Source organism: Cynocephalus volans, chromosome 1 (genome assembly GCF_027409185.1).
Source record: "Cynocephalus volans isolate mCynVol1 chromosome 1, mCynVol1.pri, whole genome shotgun sequence".
NCBI classification, from domain to species: Eukaryota; Metazoa; Chordata; class Mammalia; order Dermoptera; family Cynocephalidae; genus Cynocephalus; species Cynocephalus volans.
Genome location: NC_084460.1, coordinates 107,279,713 through 107,303,634, shown reverse-complemented (window position 1 = coordinate 107,303,634; position 23,922 = coordinate 107,279,713). Strand labels below are relative to the sequence as shown.

The 23,922-nt window shown below is 38.8% G+C and overlaps 3 non-coding genes across 3 annotated transcripts; all 3 read right to left on the bottom strand.

Moving 5' to 3' along the window:
* Positions 1–20,384: 20,384 nt before the first annotated feature.
* LOC134365751 (small nucleolar RNA SNORA4) lies at positions 20,385–20,514 on the bottom strand. The gene has a single exon (XR_010022166.1). It is a non-coding gene; the product is annotated as a small nucleolar RNA SNORA4 (small nucleolar RNA).
* A 187-nt stretch (positions 20,515–20,701) lies between these two features.
* Positions 20,702–20,831, bottom strand: LOC134365669 (small nucleolar RNA SNORA63). Its single transcript, XR_010022143.1, has one exon. It is a non-coding gene; the product is annotated as a small nucleolar RNA SNORA63 (small nucleolar RNA).
* Positions 20,832–21,157: 326 nt separating this feature from the next.
* Positions 21,158–21,345, bottom strand: LOC134365997 (small nucleolar RNA SNORA81). The gene has a single exon (XR_010022226.1). It is a non-coding gene; the product is annotated as a small nucleolar RNA SNORA81 (small nucleolar RNA).
* Positions 21,346–23,922: the final 2,577 nt, after the last annotated feature.

Here is a 23,922-nt window from a genome sequence, read left to right as displayed (position 1 = left end):
CAAGGCAAGGGGCGAGGTCACCAGGGGCAAGAGTGGAGAGAAAAGAGCACCTGGGAAGGCTGTGTGTAGGAGGGAGGGGGCTCTCCTGAGGAGCCAGTCTCCTGCAGGGAATCTTCCCAGATGGGCAAAGGAGCTCCCGGACTGCTGCCCCCTTCCCTGTGTGGTGTGTGCATGTGTGGACCCAAGGGTAGGCATTCTGGCCCATTCTGCCTGTCCCCGTCTCTCATCCACCAAATGCCCAGCATTTTCTCACTGATCTCCCGACTTGCTTCAGGAATGTTTTTTTAATGTGGTGCATTTGTCTATGTGTAAGGCTATGTAAGGTTTTGATTTTGTTTGTGTGTGTGAATATTAGCATGCAGGTTATTGAGGAGAGGGGTACGGTCCTATGTGTTTTTGCAAGTGCAAGTCATGGGGACCTAGATGCACACAGATACAGTTATTTTAACAGGTGATGTATGTGTGCTGAATTCACACAGTAGGTCTTAAGTTGCCAACAGTGAGAGATGGTAACATAACCCAAGTTTTCCCTTTGCCCCACATCCATGCTAAGTTGGAATTTAAAGTCTTTGGACTAATGATGAATCAAGAACTAAATCTATAAAAACAAAAAAATCTTTTTTTTGGGGGGGGGAGGGATAACAACTCCAAATGGCCCCTACTATTTGCCCATGGTTTAAGCTAAAGTTTTTATATTTTTTGGTGGCTGGTTTGTACGGGGATCCGAATTCTTGACTTTGGTGTTATAACACTGTTCTCTAACCAACTGAACTAAAGAGCCAGCTAATGTTTTGATAACTAAAAAAATCTGCTCTGAACAGGTCTGCTAAATTATAGTGCCTGGGGAAGTTTGGGGTAAGCCAGCAGTCACGTCTGTAAGTCCTGGAAAACACTATCGTAAAACTGTTTTAGCTCAAAAAGCCAGACATGGAGGCACCAGAATAATAAAATGACCTAAAATGCTTCTTGTAACCCTTACCCTATTCCTGCATGTAGGATGTAACCTAGTAACAACCCGAAATCTATATGTATGTACTAGCCAATAGAAAAACTGATGCAATGATTTGGGAACTGTTCTCTTCTCTCTCTCCTTTGTTTCTCCCCCCAACACACATATCTTGTGATTATAAAATACTACCCTCTTTAGCTCAGTTGGTTAGAGTGTGGTGTTATAACACTTCGAAGTCAAGGGTTTAGATCCCCATAAACAAACGAAGAAACAAACAAAACAAACAAAAAAACAACTTAGACTGTAGAAATTGATGTAACATAAAGAATGTACAGGTAATTTTATCTTTCTTTCCTTCGCCATCCCTGGACAAGAGCCAAGAATTGTCCTATCACTGGACTTGAAAGAACAAAAGTAAAAGGTACGAAGAAATGAGACTAATTTTTATTGTGGCTTCTTAGAGGATTCTCATCAGTTTATGGCCATTACTTTTAAACCTGTCAGTTTCATCTTTGATACTGATATGATTTGTGGGGTGTTTTGAATATTGACTTGATTTCTTAATTAGATCGATCCAGTACTATTTTTATTTCATATGAGAATATTCAGGACAGAATAAGAGACCTAAAATTTGAGTGTATTCAAAGAAATGACAAATGTTTGTGATGATGGATATGTTAACCACACTGATTTGAACACCATACATTGTATACATGTATTAAAATATCATTGTCTAGCTGTAATTATAATCTAATCCCTGATTTGGTCATCACACATTATATACATATACTGAAATATAACTGTACTCTATAAATACATACAATCAACAACAACAACAACAACAATAATAATAATAATAATAATAATAATAATAATAATAATAATGTTGTATTTTCATAGAGAAGCTAGAGAAACATTCGGAGGAACTCATTATAATACTTTAATTCCCCAGCAAGGAGAAAACTGGGGTCGGAATTGAATGAAGTCACATATTTCCTAATTCTAGTCCACTAGTCTTCCTTTCGGATTATATTACTTACTTATATGAAACTTTGGGGTCTACTTTCGTTTTGGCAATGATCAAGAGTTATGATCCCTTACATAGGCTAGAACTTTGAATCCCTCTACTGGTGTTTCTTCAAATTGCAGGTCTTCACTAATTGATAGCTCATGGAATGAATTCATTTAGTGAGTTGCCAAGAGTTGGAGGGGGAAAGGAAAATATGTATCATATATGGTAAGGGTAAATATTGCCGGTGAAACTTTGTTTCAGTTATGTATCTATGAGTGCACAATCAAGACTACCTTCTAGTCAGAACCAATCAGTACTCGGGGAGCTACAATAAGCTGGGTGGGAAGGAGGCTGAGTCCAGTGAGGCAGTGCATAAGTGCAGGGCTGTATCTGCCACTATTCAAAATTTTGACATGTTTTTCATGGATTTTTTGCATTAATTTAGATTTTTAAAAAATACTGCATTGGAATATTACATTGACTACTGCATTTTTATTACCACTTTAAATCTTGCACCCAAATTAAGTGCCTCACTTGCGTCCCCCTAGTCCTAGCCCTGCTCAGTATGTTTTACAGAGGGAGAGGAGTGTTGACCAGCCTTGGAAGCCTGTGAAGAGGCTGTGTGTGTGGGGATGAGGAGTTGACAGGAATTGATGATGGGTCTGATGTCTTCTTCACTGTCCTTGAGGCAGGAGGGTAAGTCATCAGAGTGAGGGGACAGGCCCTGGGAAGGGGGCATTTAGCACGGCTGCTGAAGAGACTGGAGGAGGGAGAAGGTCCAGGACAAGTACAGGGATGGTCATGCAGCACTGAACACTCTGCCCACAGCTCTATAGTGCCATGTGTGGTGACGCTGCCTGCCCGGTGTGTTACATTTCTCCAGCAGTCCTGCAGGTGCTGTAAGTGTAGAGAAAATGGGAGTGATCAGGGTCTGGGGGTGTTGGGGTGTAAGGACAGGAACCAGGGATGGGAGGGCAAAGGTGTCTGATGATTCTGCACTTGAGACAGGGATTTGAATAAGGAAGAAAGGACAGGAGATTGCTGGGTGGGGTGTTCAGGGGACAGGTAGGGATGGGCAGAGGATTCTAGATGAGTATTTAGAGGCTGTGGTTGAGGAGTGAGTGTCCTGGAATTTAAGATCTCAGAGGAAATGCAGTTCTAAGTAAAGCCACATAATGGCTTTCTAGCTAAGTTGTCTTGAGTGTTGGGAGGTGTTGTGACCAAAATGGTATATGCATCATAAAATAAGCTCTCCTTAGACTTGAGACTGTTGTATACCTACTAAATAAAATGCAGAAATATAGTTTCCCTAAGATTAGATGTTGTTAATAAATTACAGTGATGGCAACAAATAGTCATCAAGGAACATATGGATAGAAACAAAAATATATACATTTTTAAATTTAAACCCATTTTCCTAGTTAACATCATGCAGCCTTCAGGTCTCACAGTCAGTTTAGCTTCTCTTCCTGGAAGATGCCTTCCCATGCTCAACACCCACCCCACATGTGGCTGGGCCCATCTTTAGACCCTCCTGTATCTCCCAGCACAGCTCGGTGTGGTCAATGTCTGTCTTCCCCACTAGACTCCATGAAGAGGGCCTGTCTGTCCTGCTTGCTCACTGTATGCACAGTGAATCCCATGTGAATTTTCTGATGAACTAGCTCTTTAAAATAGTTCCTTTTTTCTTTGACTCCTCCCTCTCCTTCTCCTTTCCCTGAGTTCCCTTTTCCTTTAGGCCTGTCTGCTCATCTCCCCCTGGAGAACTCACCCATGTTCATGGAATCAGCCACGCTTACCCTCAGAGTGCCCACCTGGGCCTTCAGCCCTGTGTAACTCCTGTCTGAGATGACCTACTGGACGTGGTACCTTGTGGTCTCTCCATCCTCAAACCCAACACAAGTCTAAAGCCAAATGTATTTCCCTCACTCCTGACCCAGGACACCAGTTTCCCTCCTTTGTCAGTAGTGCTTGAAATGAGATTTCATTCCTCCTCCCCCTTTACACTGCTGGGATTTTGTTTTGCTTGAAAAAGTTTATTTTTGTTTTGGCAAACAACTAGGAAGCTCATCAAATAATTGTTCAAGAGTTTTTATAGAGCTTAATCTCCCAACCCTCCTCACCCCCCTCCCCAGGCTGGTGGCAGCCCCAGTGCTCTAATCGCTGGGTCTTTCTGGTGATCAGCCCTATCCTGAGGTTATCTAGGGGCCTCCAACCTAAGTCACCCATTAGCATAAACTCAGGTATGATTGAAAGGGGCTCCTCATGAAAAACAAAGCTCCTGTCACTCAGGAAATTCCGAGCTCTGTGCCAGGAACTGGGGACAAAGACCAAATATATTTCTTATTATACCACAGGGTACCCCTGTTCTTTGACCATGAATCCCTAACAGTTAAAAGATACTGACATTACTAGAGTCCCACCCAGTCACTAATCATGAGTCCTGTCCACCAGCATATCCCATGGCAAGGCCACTCAGGTTTGTAGGTTGCCATTTGATCTTATCAAGGTTCAAAAGTAGGAGTGGCCTCAGCAATATATGACTTCACCTCTTCAGACGTATGATGTAATTGAGCTAAGAGACAATATCGTCTCTTACTCTCTTCCCAGGCATTGGTGTAAAATTGGATTTCCTTCATTACATAACCCATTTGTTCATTCATCTGCCCTCAGCTACTATTCCTTCTTTTTTTTCAATTTATAACCAGATTTTTTCCACCTTTGGAAGGGACATTAGTTTCAGCCACTGGGCTGGTCTAGATTGCTGGCAGCAATACCAGTCTAGCAAGTGCCTCCCCATCAGTCCACTCCCATTAATTTAGGGTGAGGTTACATAGACACAGAAGTAGTAGGCTATCCTGACCACTAGGCAATACAGAAATGTTCACGGTCAATCCCAACTTTTCCAGATGGTGTGAAAGTACAACCTGCCCCATCATGCTCTTAGGAATTACGATGCAAAGACTTAAAAATATAGTTACAGTTTCTTGCTTTGCGATCCCTTCTGACACCCAATATTTCATGATCATCAAGTTGTGCTCAGCTTTTTTTTTTTTTTTTTTTAAATTTTTTTAGTATTTTGCCTTCATTAAGATTCCTAGTATTTGTTTGCCTTCACCTGGGAAAACCAACAATATATCTGGACTGTTATGCCCCAAGAATTTACTGAGGCCCCTAACTACTCCTTGCATACCAAAAAAACACATTTGAGGGACTTAAAATTCCCAGGAATTTAATCCAATATTTGGATGATCTACTTCTATGTTCTTACAATTACAACAGCTCCCTGCTGGACACTGTACAAGGGCACTTCAAAAAGTTCACGGAAAAACAGAATTAAAAAATAATACGAATCTTTCCATTAACTTTTTGAAATACCCTTGCATATCTTCTTAAGGTATTAGCAAAAAAGGGCCACAAGGTGGCTAAAGACAGAGTTCAGTTATGCTCTGTGTGTCTGATATCTAGGTCACGATATCTCAGCAGCTGAAAAACTATCTCCACAGACTGAGCCTGTAAAATTCAACATTTTCCTTTCCCCCCAAACAAAAAAGGTAATTGAGAGGTTTTTTGGGTCCCATGGGATATTGTAGGATGCAAATACCTAATTTCTCTATGACTGCCTTACTCCTGTATGCCATGACTAAGGTGTCATCCCTGCACCTGAAAGTCTGGGACCCCCATACGCAAAGATGCTTTTGAGAACCTTAAGAGTTCTCTACTTTAATCCTCCACCCTGGCACTTCCCAATTAATCTCTAACCTTTTCCTTATTTGTACATGAATGAGAGGGTCATACCCTTGCAATATTATTCCCCCAAACATGATGGACACCAGAGAACTCTGGGATACCATAGCTTGGCCCTGGACCAAGTAGCTGAGATACAGCTCCTCACCTGTGGGCCATGGCTGCAACTGTCAAACCTGTCCCAGCCACCTCTGATTTGACATTAGTCATCTGCTTGACATTTTCCTCATGCTCTACAGAACTTCTTGCTTACTAAAAAGCGCTCTCTTGACTGACCTCATGATATTCTCCTACTCTTCCCCTCTCACATCACCATACAGTGCTGTCAGAACCTTAACCCTGCCACACTACTTTCTGCACCCACTGACCTCATGATTGTGTCACTAACACAAAAATCAGTATCTTGTCATAGATTAGATTTATCATAAACTGTCCTTTGAAATCATTACAGGAAGACCCATGAGAATGTCCTACTCCTCCTGGCTAATTGAAGGTTGTACTTTAGAACAATCTGACATCCTCAGATAAATTAAATACACACAGTTCCATAATCAATAAGTCAAGACCATCATTATCCTCAAACTCCCTGATTAGCCTTTACACAATTTACAAGTACGAGATCCAACATTTTGGAAATGCCACCATGGAAAACTAACCTTGAACCCAGATGGAAAGGACTTTGTATTGTTTTGCTCATAACTAACATGCTGTTAAATTAAAGGGTGTTCAACCTTGGGTCCATGTCTCACAGCTAAAAAGATATAAGAACTATTGAGAGTGAAAAAGAACTTCAACTGGAGATCTCAAACTGAGGCTCTACCAAGAGCTTCCAGAAGCAGAGATAGCCAGAGGCAGACAACTGCCTCAAGAACTACAGAACAGGCTTCCACAAAGTGAGGACACAGTGAGAAGGTATTGACTAAGAAGGAGAAAATGGGCCCTCACCAGACACTGAATCAGTTAGCACGTAGATCTTGGATTTCCAAGACGCCAGAACTGTGAGAAACAAATTACTGTTGTTTATAAGCTACCCATTCATATGGTACTTTGTTACGGTACCCTGAATACACTAAGACAAAATTGGTGCTGAGAAGTAGGGGTGCAGTTGTAACAAATAACTAAAATGTGGAAGTAGCTTTGGAAGTACATAATGGAAGAGTTTTGAGGTGCATGCTGGAAAAAGCCTACATTGCTGTGAATGGGCCATTCAGGGTGATTCTGGTGAAGACTCAGAAAAAGAGGAAAGCTGTAGTGAAAGCCTCAAAATTCTTAGATATTCAAGTGCTTGTGAACAGAATGCTTTAGAAATACAGATGGCAAAGGCCATTCTGATGAGACCTGAGACAGAAATAAGGAACATATTTTTGGAAATTGGAGGAAAGGTGGTCCTTATTATAAAGTGGCAAAGTATCTTGCTGAATTGTGCTCATGTCCTATTGTTTTGTGAAAGGTTAAATTCATGAGTGATCAAATAGAATATGTGGCAGAAGAAATTTCTAATCAAAGTGTTGAAGGTGCAGCTTGGCTTCCCTTGAATGCTTATGGTAATATGCAAGAAAAAAGAAATGATTTAAAGACTGAATTTTTAATCAAAAGGAAAGCAGAACTTAAAGTAGAGAATTCTCAGCCTGGATATACTGTAAAAAACGAGAAATTGTGTTCAGGGGAAAACACCAAGGATGTGGCCAAGCCACTGTTTGAAAAGAAGATTAGTATGGATTGGCAGAAGCCATGTACTATTCATCAAGACAATGGAACAGTGACCTGGAAGGGTCTGCCTCTCCCCATCACAGGCCCATACTGCCAGAGTCTTTAGAGCAGAAAGAGTTCAAAGCTCTACTCCCCACATTCCAGTGCTAACATTCCTCAGCAGCAGGCCCAGGTGCAGCTCAGGCCAAAGTGGCTGCCCCTCCAGAAGGCCGAGGCAGTAAACCTGGGGGTGTCTATGATGTGCCATTTCCACTGGCACACAGACTGCATGAGACATGGGAGCATGACTACCTACTCCCAGATTTCAAAGGATGGAGCCACTTGGAGCCTTGGGCATGAGACCTAGGCAGAGAACTGCTAGAGGGGCAAGGTCACTGTGGAATCCCCACTAGTGCAATGCCTAGGGGAGCTGTGGTGGTAGGGCCACCTCTATGATGCCTGATTGGCAGAGCCACCACTGTGTGATTTCAGCCTGGGAGATCTGCAGGCATATGACTCCAACCCATTAGAGCTGCTTCATGGGCTGTGCCTAGCAAAGTCATAGGATCCCCCCCCCAGTGTGTCTGGAAGATTGGACATCAAGCCAGGGAGAATTGTTCCCAAGCCTTAAGATATAATGCTGCTTGCTCTGTTGGGTTTCATACTTACTTTGGACCTGTTATTCTTTTCTTCTTTCCTACTTATCCATTTTGAAATGGTGTTTTTTATGGTTAAAATAAGTAGTCGATCAAAGTATGATTTCATGAATCACATGGTTTATTGCCATACAAAGAGATCTCTTTTTTCACAATGCTCCAAGGTGGGGAGAAAAATGAGAACAAATCTCACAGGGAATACACTCAATAGATGAGGTACATTAGCCACATGGTGAGTTCAAATTTCATGTAGAGTCCAATCATTAAAGTCTAATTGCTCAATTAGGATGAAAACAGGCCTCTCTGGATGTAACGTCTGATAGAAGTTTGAGGCATATCTTACTATGCGAGGTTCTTGGGAGAGACAGCTCTCAGAACAGAACTCATGTAGCTAGCAATTTCCCCCAGCCATGTAAGGACACTGTGAGAAGGCACCGTTTGTGAACCAGGAAATGGGTCCAGACCAGACATCAGATTTGCTGGTGCACTTTAGACTCCAGAACTGTGGGAAATAAATTTCTGTTGTTAAAAACACTACAGAATAAATAGATGACATCACAACTTAGTCAGTTTCTGCCTAAGATCATGGAGCAAGATCCTCTCAGGTTCTCCTTCTTTGTCCCCTACCTTTTCATTCTCACTGTCTGACTAAATATTCTATTATTCCTGTATTTCCCACAACACCCTGTCCCCATTTCCAACTACCACTCTTCCTTGCCCTAAATATACCCAGCCTTCCCCTCTGCCACCCCTACCCCATCTCACTTTCTCCTGTGCTTTCCTAGCAGGATCATAACTCCCTTGTTCTCTTGGCTCACCAAGTAGTCAGCGAGACCAACCCAATAATTTCTGTGTTTGTGCTCACCTCCCCCCCGCCCTCTCCCCTGATGGCTCAGTCCTAATATCTCCTTCATAACCAACCCCCTTCACACCCTTAGCTCTGGCTCTGACAGGCATCATCAAATAACACACAACCAGATGAAACCTGTCATCCCAGGGGACGTAGTAAACGCTCCATGTCCTGATGGCAAGATGCATCCATTTTCATAAAACAGGCTAGTCTTAGACTGTTTACTGACATCTCAAGGAGGCGTTTGTGCATAAGTGGGTCCTCAATGCTGCATATTTGTAAATGACAGTCAAGAGGAAATTTATCAAGAAGTAGTTGCAGCAGCAGCTCATGCTCTAGAAGCAGCTAACAACGTAGCTTACAATCCTCCAGGAAATGATGGGTTTGACTCTTTTTAAGTGATTTTCTTCACTTATGGGATGGCTCCTTAAGGACTTTAGAGGACTCCTTTAGGGACCCACCTTCCTTATATTAATTCTAATGGTCATGTTTTTGTCTCTTAAGTGGATCATTGCCCTGGCAGGACAGTTATGCTGCTGCCACCGATATTACTGAGCCTCCTTGGCGGTCTCTTCTGCCACCTTGACTCCTCCTGAATCACACACAAGTTGGAAGTAATGGCTGCACCCTTCTTGAGGACCTCAGCATGACAAAAAATAGTTGTTCTACAGAAAGAGATCTGTTCTTTCTCCTGAACATGAGGAGGGATTGAGAACTACAGAAGAACTCTTGGCACATAATGACTGTGCAAACCCCTGCACTAAGATATTTAACCAACTTTAGCGTGGCTTCTGTCCGTCTAAGGCCACATCCCCGGGATGACTCAGCCCCTCTTTGGGTTCCTGTCTGAAAGAGCTTATAGCCATCGATGTTCTAGCTAAGACCTGGTGATAAGCTCCTAACCTCAGCATTTACTAAAAAAGCTTACAATTGTAAATCTTTCCTCTGTCCCTTTGAGATATATATGTATATATTGTCTACAACCCAGGAGTGTCTTTCTTAAGGACGTGAGAGCCATTCCTTTAAAAGTCATCATTAGGAAGGATAGGGCCTCTGTCTCCCAATGTATTTTGGAGGAAAGAATCCTAACTTTGAAAATTGCCAGGTAGGAGATACAGCTGGCCCAATCACATGTACACTCACCTGTACACTCTTACCCATCTTTTATAATTTTTCACTTCCCCAACTCCACTTGTGCCCCTGCTCACTCCACCTCCCTAGTCTCTCATTTTCCCTCTAAAATGCCCAGTTACCTCTGCACAAATCAGAACGAACCTCAGCTTTTCCCCTTACTGTTTGTAGTTAGTGAATAAAACTGTTTCCACCTCTTTGACTTGAGTCTGGCTGTGTTTATCCATGACACATGAAATAAAGATTGCTCTTCCTCCTTCCACCACCTAAATTCTGGTCATCCTCAGGCCCTGAAATCCATTTACTAATCCAACCCACACTGATCTGTACTCCTAGGAACACTCCTATTGTGTGTGGAGTTGGTATTGCCCCAGTTAGTGCTAACACACTGTACCTTACTATGATGTGCTGACTTTTCTTGAGATTTAGTCTTGACTCCAACTAGATTGTCTCTAATGCTTTGAAGTTGTAGACAATATTACTTCTTTATTTTCCCTTGTGCCTAGTGTAAGTGCTTATGTAGAAAGTACTCAGATACTTGCAGGATGAATCAAAATAGTGGAAACTGTTAGTTTAATTCTCAATTAAAATTCAAACCTCACCATCTTAATTAAAATTTCAAAAAATATGGCTGGTTTCACATATATTTTAGGATTACAAAAGTAGACTAAATAAAAAAATGAGTTACCAATAGGGGTGAGGTAGAATAAATGAGAGGTGACTATGGGTAATCTAGTTTTGTCCACAAAAGTTTAAAGAGTTCTTTTGTGAAGAAACATTTTTTGAATAGTTGTGAGGCATGGCTCCCAGACTTGGGGTGGGGTCTACCACCTGCTTCCCAATGATCCTTTAATCTCCCATTTCTATTCTTTATCCTTCAGACTGAGACAGAATAGAGCTAGGCCTGGGAACCAAACTGACTCCATTTTCCCTGCAGAGGACACTTTGTTACTTTTCCACTCCTCAGTCATGAGACCCCCAGGGCAGATGATTACCCCATGGCCTGCTCTGGTAAAATAAACTGAGATAAGAGGGAAACAGATATTCACTTAGTTGCAAAACCCCTCCCCAAGGCTTGTTTACTGTAATTGTAAAGATTAAGTTACAGATTACTTAAGACTCCTTTAGGAATTCCCACATGCCCACAAAGCTTCAAGGTGACCACTACAATGACCCTCCTAGGGTGACGATAATGAGCACCACCCCCATCTTGGACCTATTGAGCAGGTGCAAGGACCAAAGCCCTAACTGAGCATGCAGCCGCAGCACAATCAGGAAGAAATGGAATGGACCACCTCCAGAGGCACAGAATGATGATGCTGGCCTGCACCCATTAGCCCCTTTCCCTATAAAAGACCCTGAACAGCTTCCCTTAGGAGGCTGGCTTTCCTGTAGCTACCTCTCTTATGTGTAAGTCTGTCCCCTCTTTCAGTACAGTGTTGCTTGCTTTACTGCTGGATACATTGTTCATTTCTATGACTTTGGGACCCAAGAGCCTAATTCAGTAACAAGACCACTCTCCCCTATTAGAAAGAGACTGACTATATTTCCTTTCTCTCCAGTCCAAACACACACAAAACCAAGCTGTGCTCCAGATATTTGCATATTTTCCTCTAAGCAGTTTTTTGCCCTGTTCTCTCCCATGCTCTTTCCTATATCCTATTTTTATCAGGCTCTTGAGTTGTCTATAATTTTTGTTTCCCCTCAGAAACATTACATTGATTTCGTCCCGATTTGCAGATTGAATCACCAAATCAGAGTGAGGGGAAGGGTGCCCAAGGCTACACAATCTGGCCCCAAACAGGGGTGACCCTCGAGTTTCCAGGCCGTTGACTGGCCAGTGACCTAGCTGCAGGCACACAAAGGAAGCTGCACCCACAGCAGTCTGTTGGGGACGGCTGCTGAGCCTCGCATTCATTATTGGGCTCGCTTTGCTTCCTGTAAAGCCCAGCATTTTCTCCCACCAGACTGGCCTGCCGGCTGTGGGCTTCTCCCCAGTGGCCTCCCCTGCATTCTGAATGTGGAAGCTAGAAAGTGTGTTTTAGAGAAGGTTTAAAGACGCCGTAAGAAACCAAAAGAGAGAGCACCAAGTGCAGATGCGGGATCTCCATCAGTGAAGCCAGAGCTGGGTACAACAGTGTTTACTTGTAATTAATGAATTTAGATGGGAGGGGAGGGGGCTCCTTTTGCTTTTGGCTGGGAAAGGCCTCCTAGTGACTATGTTCAATCTGGAGGAATTTGGGCGTACTTTTGTTATAAAAGAGAAGCTAGATAATACAAAAAAGTAGTTCAGTTTTCTTAAATCTTCCCTTTTTCAGATAAATAGTATCAGTAGGGTTTGGTTATGATTTATGTAAACAGTGGCTAAATAATCCAAGCTGCTGTGGATGGGAGGTTTTGGTTTTACAACTCCCTAAGTACACTGTACTGAGAAGGACCAACTGTCCCAATTTGCGCAGGACTGTTCAGTTTAGCATTGAAAGTCCTGCATCCCAGGCAATCCCTTCCCAGTGCACTAAAAGTCCCAGTTTTAGACAATGGGTGTGGAAGGTTGGGGGAAAAGTATAAATCCAAATGGCAGCATCCCCTCCACCCCTCCACCCCTGCTAAACAGTCCTGAAAGCAACATTGTGTTTAGTGTTGAATTGATACAGCATAGATTATCTGCCTTTCAGAGTTGCTATTGCATTCTTTTTTTTTTTTTTGCGGTTCACAATAACTGATTATCCATTTGTGCATTACTCAAAGCAATGCAAATTAAACCCCAGACCTAAGTGCATTATAAATGTGAGTGTTAATTGCCCATCTTTGACTTGGCCTGTGGATTGACTATTGTGCTTTGTATTTAGATAGTGCTAGTTTAATTTTATTACTATTAATGTTGTGATCTTATTTCCTAAGAGTTCAGATAATGAAAATGAGAATGATAATACCAAAGCCAGCACAATGTAGGTATCACCATAAAAGAAAGTTAAATGATTGTGTTCTTTTAATGACAGATGGAAGGACACATACAACTGGATTTGGAAGGTAAGTAACCAAAAGGGTACATTCTGCACAATCGAAAAGAATTTGGGTCTGGGCACGGTGGAGAAGGGGATGTGAAAGTGTATGAGGAAATTGAATCTCACAAGTCTGGGCTCAGACAGGCAGGTCCTTCTAAATCAATCAAGAATTTTACCTTTCAAAGACACTTCTCAGTTGAAAATAGCAGCTGCTAAATTAGCTTGGGTAAGGCACTTAATTGAACATGCACTATCATTTCTTCTTTTTCTTTTTTGGCAGCTGGTCAGTATGGGGACCTGAACCCTTGACCTTGGTATTAGCATTATCATTTCTTTGGTTACTCTGAGACTGAATGAAGTTATACTCCCAGATTCAGAATTTCCAACTAATGGCTAGAGTGCAGCCTTATAACACGAAGCTCATGTATTTGGATCCCCATCTTGGCCAGCTGCACCTCCCCCAAAGTAATAATAACAAGAATTTAGTTCATAGTATTGTACTAATGCTAATTTCTGTGTTTTGATAATTGTACTGTGGCTGTGTAAGATGTTAACATTGGCAAAGCTGAGTGAGGAATATACAGAAAATCTCGACTTTTTTGCACCTTTTCTGTAAGGCTAAAATTAGTCCAAAATAAAGTTTTTTCATCTGCTTGAAAAAACTAAATAAATAAAATTCAATTCAGCTTAAAAAAAAAAAAAAGTTCGAACTAAAATGTCCTGACGGTGGACAAAAGGAGAAATTTTGATAACAGATGTGCTGGCGCCTTACAATGGAGAACTGATTCTGTCAACTATTTCTACAGATGTTTTCTACACTATATCAAGCAGTACATCAAACTGCAGCACCAGTAACGACAACAAAATGTTCCCCCTAATTCTTAGGCACTTTGATCTCAAAAATGGAGCTGAGATTGTCTTCTTGATTTCTATGATGATTTTAATAAAATTGCAGGAGACACAAAAGACTATTGATATCTTGCCCAAATACAAACTGGCCTTTGCTCATCTACTCACTTACTTGGCAGATAGTGAATGTAATTTTGGCAAACTCTATTCTGTCTATAAACTTCTTAACAAAGAAAATGAAAAGAAAATGTAAATTAGCTTGGGTAAACACTTAATTTAACATGCATTATAATTTCTTTCTTTCTCTTCTTTTTTTTTTTGATGGCTGGCCAGTATGGGGATCCAAAGTCATCATTTACTTACTTGTTAAATATCCTGCACACAATGTATATAACACTGCTAAAAATGGGGGGTGATTTTCTCACTGTGATATCGAGGCTTTTCATAATGAAAGTTTTGGTCATTTTTCAGTTTTCTCAAAATATGCAGAAGCACTTAATGAAATTTTTTACTTTATAGAAATAGAAGGAGATAGCCTCCTTAGACATATGCCTACAAAATGGCTATCATTGCCATCAGTCATATATTCACAGAAGCAAAGAGCCTGATTGACAAGCAGCTGGTCTACCAAAACAAGCCTGTAGATACAAAGTGAATGGGCCCTGTTGGAGAGCTGGAAACGAATTCCTACAAGTCTAAAAACCTGCTCTTGCTGTGAAGTAAAATCCCAAGTATTCCAAGCTCAAAACACTTTTACTGACAGAATATTTAGCTTGATATCATCATATTGCACTGGCATCAGAAATTGGTGTAACAGGCATTTGGGCTGGTTCCAACTCTTGGCTATTGTAAAGAGTGCTGCAATGAACATTGGGGAACAGGTATACCTTCGACTTGATGATTTCCATTCCTCTGGGTATATTCCCAGCAGTGGGATAGCTGGGTCGTATGGTAGATCTATCTGCAATTGTTTGAGGAACCTCCATACCATTTTCCATAGAGGCTGCACCATGTTGCAGTCCCACCAACAATGTATGAGAGTTCCTTTTTCTCCGACAAGCAAACAGAAAGGACATTGTTGGGGGGGAGGGGGAGAGGGAGAAGGGAGGGAGGTTTTGGTGATGGGGAGCAATAATCAGCCACAATGTATATCGACAAAATAAAATTAAAAAAAAAATAATAATAATAAAATAAAATAAAATAAAAAAATAAAAATAAAAAACATTTCTGATTTAATCATCTGGAAAAAAAAAAAGAAAGAAATTGGTGTAACAGGGCTTTATAAGAGCAGAGCTGCAAGTCAAAGTGAATTTTATATTTGACTATATTCAGTTTATCACTACATAAGAGAAAGATGTCCTAAAGCCTGTAGGTCTTAGTTCAGAGAAATATTATTGGGAAAGGAAACAGAAAGAGTAAAAAATATCCTATTGTAACACAGGACAGAAAGAAACATGTTGTTTTAAGTTAAATATAGGTAATAATCTGTTTAACTGGTCTAATTGTACTTATGTTCTCCTTTTAAAGTTGTCATCTCAAGAATACACAATTAATAGCCTATAAAATTTAAATAATTATAAATTACTATATCAGAGAATAGAAACATTATAGTTATATTTTCTCACACATATTATTTAATTAGCCCTATTATTTAATTATTCAGTACTAATTACCACTGTTAATTTATCCTATTATTCTTTTGTTTAAATAATAGCATTTATGTAACAGAAAGGTAAATAATACAGAATAATATATAATTTCAAATAAACACCTATTTTTCATATTTTTATGTTAAAGTAATAACACATACGTGTGTATTTATTATAAATTATGCTATTATGTGTTCTTTTTTTATGGTATTGCTGTGTTCCCAGTTGGCTCTCTAAAAAATTGGTCACCCTACGTATGACACAGTGTAACACAGGCATAGCCTGGGCGTGTCAGAGAACTCAGAGAGCAGTTTAAGCAATTGGAACTTTTTGATGAGTAGTTTGCCAGGCAGGTCAAGTAGAAAAAGGTATTTCATTTCAGTAAAGGGAATACGCATTTTCAAATACATAAATGTATGAGAGTTGGTAAACTGTATTGTCGAAGGTAAAATTGCTACAGTCATCCTGTTTCATATATTTATGTGTGTCTGTATGTACATATATGTGTATGTGTATATATGTGTATATATGATATGTATATATACACACATACATATAGGTCATATACAAACAAGAGGTAAACATGATGGTGAAAAATATTTATTAAAGGAATGAACTGGAGAAATAGGAGTGAGCCTAAGCCTGGGCTCACTGTGCAGGTTCTGTGCAGGGTTCCCAGCTTGCTGAATGAGGAATCCTTTTTCCACAGTAAGGTGGTTATACTTTTTCCTAATACAATACACATTATGGTTTGTCTTGCAGTTCTCTCCACCTGCTTTCTAATCTTTGTAGGGAATGGACATCAGGGTACATGCCACCTCCTACATCTTATTCATTAGGATTTCCTTTTGCATATTTACTTACTGAAGACAGTAATTACTTTTAATTGATATACTTCCAAAGATTCTAGCATTTTATGTCACCTTAGCAGCACTTTTATGATGAAGAGAATGGCAAGCATCAATACGAGGACTAAGAAAGGACAGGGGGTTGCTCTCACCAGAAGTTCATTAACATATTATCTTCCAGGTAATACCAATTGAAACAACTGGTGGAATATTCACTGCATGTCAGAGAGGTTCTTTTGACAAATTATAAGCTGTGGTCAAGAGAAAACTTGATAAGTAATTTGTGAGTAGGAAAAAATAAGGATCCCAGAACATTGACAACACCAAATGCTGGAAGGATGTGGAGCAAAAGACACTCTCATTTACTGTGGTGGAAATATAAAATGGTACAGCTACTTTGGAAGATAGTTTGGCAGTTTCTTACAAAACTAAAAATTCTCTTTCCATTGATCCAGAAATCACACTCCTTGTTATTTACGCAAAGGAGTTGAAAACTTATGTCCACACAAAACCTGTACATGGATGTTTATAGCAGCTTTATTCATAATTGCCAAAACTTGTAAGTAACCTAGATGTCTTTCAGTAGATAAACAGATAGATAAATTGTGTACATCCAGACAATGGAATATTATTCAGCACTAAAAAAGGTGAGCTATCAAGCCATGAAAAGACATGGAGGAAACTTAAATGCGTATTACTAAGTAGAAGGAGCCAATCGGAAAAGGCTACATATTGTATAACTCCAACCATATGACATTCTGGAAAAGGGCAAAACTATGCAGACAGTAAAAAGATCAGTAGTTGCCAGGGGAAGGGAGGGGTGAATAGGTAGAGCACTGAGGATTTTTTATGGCAGTGGAATTACGCAGTATGATACTGTAATGGTGCATACACGTCATCATAAATTTTTCTAAAACCATAGAATGTACAACACCAAGAGTGAATCCTAATGTAAACGATGACTTTGGATGATAATGTCAATGTGAGTTTATGTTCATAACAAATGTACTACTGGTGTGGGGCACTGATAGTGGGGGAGGCTGTGCATGTGTGAGAACAGGGAGTATATGGAAATTCTTTGTACTTTCTGTTCAATTTTCCTGTAAACCTAAAACTACTCTAAAAAGTAAAGTCTATTAAAAAAAAAGGGAACACAGTCAATGTCAATCTTTCTGTTATAGGACCAATCATAGCAACTCCATGTTATTGTTATGGAAAAAGAATTTTAGTGATTAATGTTAGTCCATTAACATAGAAAACATTGCTATGAAGTAACTACTTTGCATGTACCACAAAATGTTTACCACACAAGAAGAGGGAGAAATCTTACATCCCAATGCTTCCTTTTTCCCATAAGAAACAGTTAATGCTTAGTAGATGATGCTGATGAACACCTACATTGATCAGTCTTTGTGCTACTGCCAAGCAGCAGCTAACTCAGAACTATTATTAAACCTTCTTATGAAAAACCATATTTGTTGTATCCTTTGTGTGTAATTTTGTAACTGGAATAAAATATTTACTACAGAGTGCTGTTTCATCTTCTTCCTTTGAAAATATGAAGTAATGGCAAAAAGTACAATTCTTGAAGGAATAAGGACCAAACCTCTTAAAAATATATGTATACCTTATTGTAATTTATTGAATTTGGTATACAATATGTCAGTTTTTCTAGGATTTGACGCTAGGACATGATTGTTGCTTAGCAAAAGCCTCCAATTCATACTTAACACTAATAAAATATTTTCTGAATAAAAACACAACTCCAAACAAAGTAAGTTCAAATATTTACTTTAAAAAAATAATTTTAAAGTGTATTCTATTTAGGCTAATGATTAACACAATAAAGGCCGATATACTAGTTTAACATAATTGGCTCATTTTATACAGCACATGTAATCCACAAACATATTATAATGTGATAGAGAACACCCAATATAGCAGTTTTACAGAACTAGGAAATAAATTGCTAAGAAAGATTTTTACAGACACCCATATTTTATACCCAACCACAGTGGTCTAACTCTAAAGAGGATAAAGCCAATGATTTTCCTCACATGAGCTCAGGGCTAAAGTTGCTTTGCTATCAAATCCGTATTTCTGATCCATCCACTCTGAGCACTGACACAAAATTCAAATATTTCTACAGAAAGAAGCAAAATGCACACTGTAATCACCTATTCCACAACAGTGAGCATTGCATTCACAACCATCTCATCCCTGGAATTAAATAAGGTCAGCTATATATGTTGGCATTTCCTCCACTGTAGTACTGTCGAAAGTTTCAATGCCACAAAGAATCCTCTGTCTTCTTTAACATTTAGGGTCACAGCTTTCCTCCCAAATTGAACCCCACTGCCAATTCTGAACAAAAGAAAAAAAGTATTAATCAGAATACTATTTATCAAGTACTACATGAACTACTGAACAATATGAACTACTTGTTAACCGTCAGTGGCTGTTTATTTGACAAAATTATAGGTAGAGTGCTTCTAATTGGAGCACTAGATACTAATCAAAATATCTAGAGAAAAAGAATCTTTTGCAGTTAGTGGAAAGTATTCAAAGCTCATCTGGCTGCAAAACGAGATTTTATCAGGCATCTTGAGCACTATTATTTATAAAGTGGATGACCATTTGGGTTTGGGGTAGTAAAATTAAAGCCCAAACCAAAGTAGACCAGCCAAGAATGGGTGCCAGCCTAGGACAGATGTAAACACCAGGGACGAAACAAAAGGAACAGTTATGTAATTCATTTGACACACCTTTGGAACTGTAAACTGCAAATGTAAACTCTGGAATGTTAATTATTGTTTAGGACTATGCTGTCCAATACAATAGTCACTAGCCACTTTTGGCTATTTAAATTTAAATTATTAATATTAAATAAAATAGAAATTTAGTTCCTCAGTTGCATTAACCACATTTCAATATCCACATGTGGTTTGTCACTCCCATTGGACAGTACAAATATAGAACATTTCCATCATCACAAAAAGTTCTATTGGATAGCCTTGGTCCAGGACTTGTAACTTTTTCTAGTAGAAAGAAATTTCTAAAAGTTTACTATCGTAAGCCATATTTATCACTGCTTTCTGCTCAGTTCATCTCACACACTGTAACACAAATGACTGAAATATATTTGCCACCACAGCTCTCTACCAAAACAGATAACACAACCAATCAAAAATGTCCCTGCCGGAACAACTTAAAATATCAAATAACCAAGACAAGAGAAAAACAAATATGAATAAACTAACTCATTCTTCATCTAAACAACATGCTGTTTTCACTTATGATTCTATGTCCTGAATCAGGACCATGCCATTTCTGACCACCACCTTGTCACCTTGCCATCTACTCCTATCAACTACTGCATTTTTTAAAAAACAAAGTCATTTTTACATTAGTAGCAAGGCACAATTCAATTTATTTAGTGATAAAGCCACTATAACTAAGCCAGGGTCAATATAAACTGCTACCAGAATATGCTGAGAAAATTCCAATTACAGAGGAATTGTCAAGAAAACACAGACACGAGCAACATGACTTAAAAAAAAGACTCACATGGAAGCTAAAGACAACCTGATCTAACAGCATTATTAATTTTTTTCATTTGAATATCAACAGTATAAGGTCCAAAACCTGGGCTACATTTCACATTTGCTTTCCCACTCTGTTCTGACCTACCACGAATCTTCCTAAGCATAATTTAAATAAATCTTATTATGTTATGAAGTGATAAGATTATTTTCCTGAGTCATTTGACTCATTTTCAAGGTTATCTGGCTGACAAAATCACAATGCATGAATTTATTTCACTAGAATAAAAGCAAGGAATTCAAAGAAGATGACAAATACTCAACTGAGAACATAGTTTTCACGTAGTAGATAGATCATATTTTAAAACCATAGACACTCTTTGCACATAAAAATCAAGAACCTGAGATATGATAACATATATTCAAATTCTGATTCAAAAAGCAACTGCTGTATACTCTTCTAGGCCACAAAATAGTAATGAACTATTTATAACGGTGTAGTTCACTGTGGAGTGTGTTCTTTATTCCCGCACAACTTGAGCTGGCAAAGGCTGCTATAAGCCTTCCCCCAAACCAACTTTTGGTAGATAAATATTGTAATTAAATAAGGAAATGAAATACTTACCAATAAGTCAGCACCAATCAAGATACAGTTTGTCCCTTATCTGAATTCCATTCCGATAATGCCTGTTTCCTTCTGTCATTGCCTGCAAAACATTAACAAGCCCTTATTCTCAAGTGTCATTTGTGGAGTCAGTGCTTTAATTGATAAACATGTATGAGACCAAACATCCCTGCTGCTAAAGCACCATGGCAGACAGGGCTTGAAAGGTAACACTTTTATTTTGAGCAGGGAGCAAAGACAATGCAGCACTTCACAGCAACACTGTAACTAATCCTGCATCAGTATATTAAGGAAATAATTAGAAATTAACAGCATCTTAATTAGCAATGGTAAGGAAGAACATCTCTTATCACATCAGAAACTAAAATCCCTGATACACATTTTCTCAGAAGCCACAATATCCTTCCCCTTGTGTTCGACAAAAAACAGACTGACTGGTGAGTCTCTCATCTATTAAAAAGAGCATACAATTTCCATCCCTACAGTATTTCAGAGAAGAAAATGTTAATTCACATAGGGGTTAAAATAAAAAGCCATTTGATTTCTAATTCTCATCCTCACCACTGACGGAGTTATTTATTCAATTAATTATACCTAAACACGGATATTATGGTATCAAATCCTAGAACAAAGTACCCTGGTCTTAAGAAAGAGGTGCATCTCAGTTTTTTTTCTGTCTGCTATGGTTGTTTAGTTGTTTTTTCTTCTTGTGTTTACTCTGCTAGCTTTATTACAAATATTAAGACATGATACTATGTTCTGTAATTTTAGCAAAGAGCTTAACAAAGAAGGTAGAATAAAAAACCCTGGCTATAGTTTTTATGTATACCATTTAGAAAAACATTACCCTCTTTCAAAATTACTGTAAAACATTGATCCTTTCAAGGGCCAATTCTTCCTTCTTCACCAGAATTTGAAGTGCATCTCTCATGAACTTTTTGATAACTTCCAACATATTGATTAGCATTGAGGCAGAAAACAACATAGCCTTAAAAAAGAGACAATGACTAATTACATCGACAAATCAATTAAGCAGATATAACAGTTTTCATAACAATACTGAGAGAGAGATAATGTTTGAGACCAAGCGTACCTGTCTTACTATAGAATTGAGTTAGACAGAGATTGTGGGAAACAATTGTTTTCAGCAAGGGGAAAGGACAATATAGCACTTCACAGCTATACTGTAACAATTAACCCAACCTGCCAGCTACAGAAGAATCACATGCACACCTGCTGACTTGTATTTAATTTCTCATGGATTTGATCCTTAATTCCTTGGCTCAACATTTTTATCTGCTTCATCCAAATTGAACAACCCTATCCACTTTGAAATGTTTAAAAAAAAAAAAAAGTTTTACTTAAGTGTGAGCTGGGCATAATGATTTCCTTGCAAATAGTACAATATGGAAGGAGGGTAGGAGAAGAGTAACTTTCCAGTAGAGAATCCTGAGAAATACTACCTCAGCCACATAATCACCGTCAACATCAATAGTTGTAACTCTTGATATGATCTAAGGAGAATGGCACTTTACATCTGTGGTCTTCCCCAAAGGCTCAAAATCCCAGTGTAATCTTGAAAATAACATCAGACAAATTACAACGGAGAGGATGTCCTACAAAATACCTGACCAGCACTCCCCAAAACTGTCAAAGTCATCAACAACAAGGAAACTGTGAGAAACTGTCACAGCCAAGAAGAGATTAAGGAGACATAACAACTAAATATAATGTAAGTACTCTAGGTAAAAACTAAGGAAATCTGAATAAGCTTTGGACTTTAGTTCAAATAATGCATCAGTGTTGGTTCATTAATAGTAACAAATTTACCATACTAACATAAAATGTTAATAGGGAAACTGGGTGCAAGGTATATGGGAACTCTGTACTATCTTTATTTTTCTGTAAATCTAAAACTGTTCTAAAAAATAAAGTCAATTTTTAAAAAATCTTAATATCACCTCTAGATATTCATGCATAGCAACTGGCTTAATTAGGCTAATTATTTTCCCTCCCATAACCCAGATATCACTGCTTAAAAAATGCCCCAGGAAAAATACAGCAATACTGACAAATTTATCTTCTATTTAACATATCAAAATTCTCCCATGTTACCAGTAACTATGTGCTGCCTCAGCCTGCATTTTTTGTATTTCACTCAGAACACCCATTCCACAACACAGGCATGACAAGTTGCTCCCATATAGTCTTTAAGTACCAGAATTAACTTTTGGATCTAAAAGCCCAAAGTCTAAATTACTAGGTTGTAGAAATACAGACTTCAACAACTGACTTCAAAGCACATGGTTAAATGCTGAACTGCTCATACTTAGTTTAAAATTCTGATCTGAAAGCAGTTTTTAACACAGCACAACATTGAATCACTTCCAAGCTTACAATGTAGACTCATCAAACTGCCCAAGGACTGACTACACTGACTTCAGATTCTGTGGCATTTAGCCACCTCCAGGGAACTAGGCCTGATAGAGCGTCTTGCTCAACAGCTGGCTGGCCTTCTTCCCCTTCCTAATCCCATTTCCCTACTCTTCTACTATTTTCTCCTAGAAACTCTCTAATAAATCACTTGCACATAAATCCCTGTCTCAGGGTTTACTTCTGGGGTCCTAATCCACATGATATAAGTACTTTTAAATGAATGTCATTTCTCTTTAAAGGCAATATTACCTCCTTTTTTTTGTGTGACATATTTCTGATGTAAACGGCAGTCATTCTTCTGCCACTGCTGAATGTAAATGGAGAAACATGATCTGGAAAAGTTTTAAAATTCAAATTTAAATATTAAAGGTTTTAATCCTTTACCTGTAATACATGTTACAAATATTTTCTCCCCTTCCAGTTTGTCAGTTGTCTTTTAATTTTATTATGTATTTACCATACAATTTGTTTTATGTAGTCTAATTTATCAATTTTTTCTTTCATTGCTTGTAGATTTTGAGTCATAGTTAGAAAGCCTTTTCTTTTTAGTAATTGTATGGTTTCACTTTTTACATTCAGCTCCCTGATCCATTTGTATATTATTATTTTTGTATATGCTATGAGGCATGGATCTAATTTTATCTTTTTCCAAATGGCCAACTGGTTGGCCCAGCACCATCATTATAAAGTCCAACTATGCCTCAAGAAAGTGCAGTATCAACTTTATTTTTAACCTTCCACGTGCACTTGGGACTATTTCTGGATTTTCTATTCTATCCTACTTGTCTTTTAATATATTCAAACCTAGTTCCGTGCTTTAATTTTAGAGATTGTGTAGCCTATATAGCCACAAAGCCTCTATGACAACCTTTATAATCTCTATAATAGCTTTAATAATAGAAGCTAAAAACAAAAAGAATTGTAAACCAATATT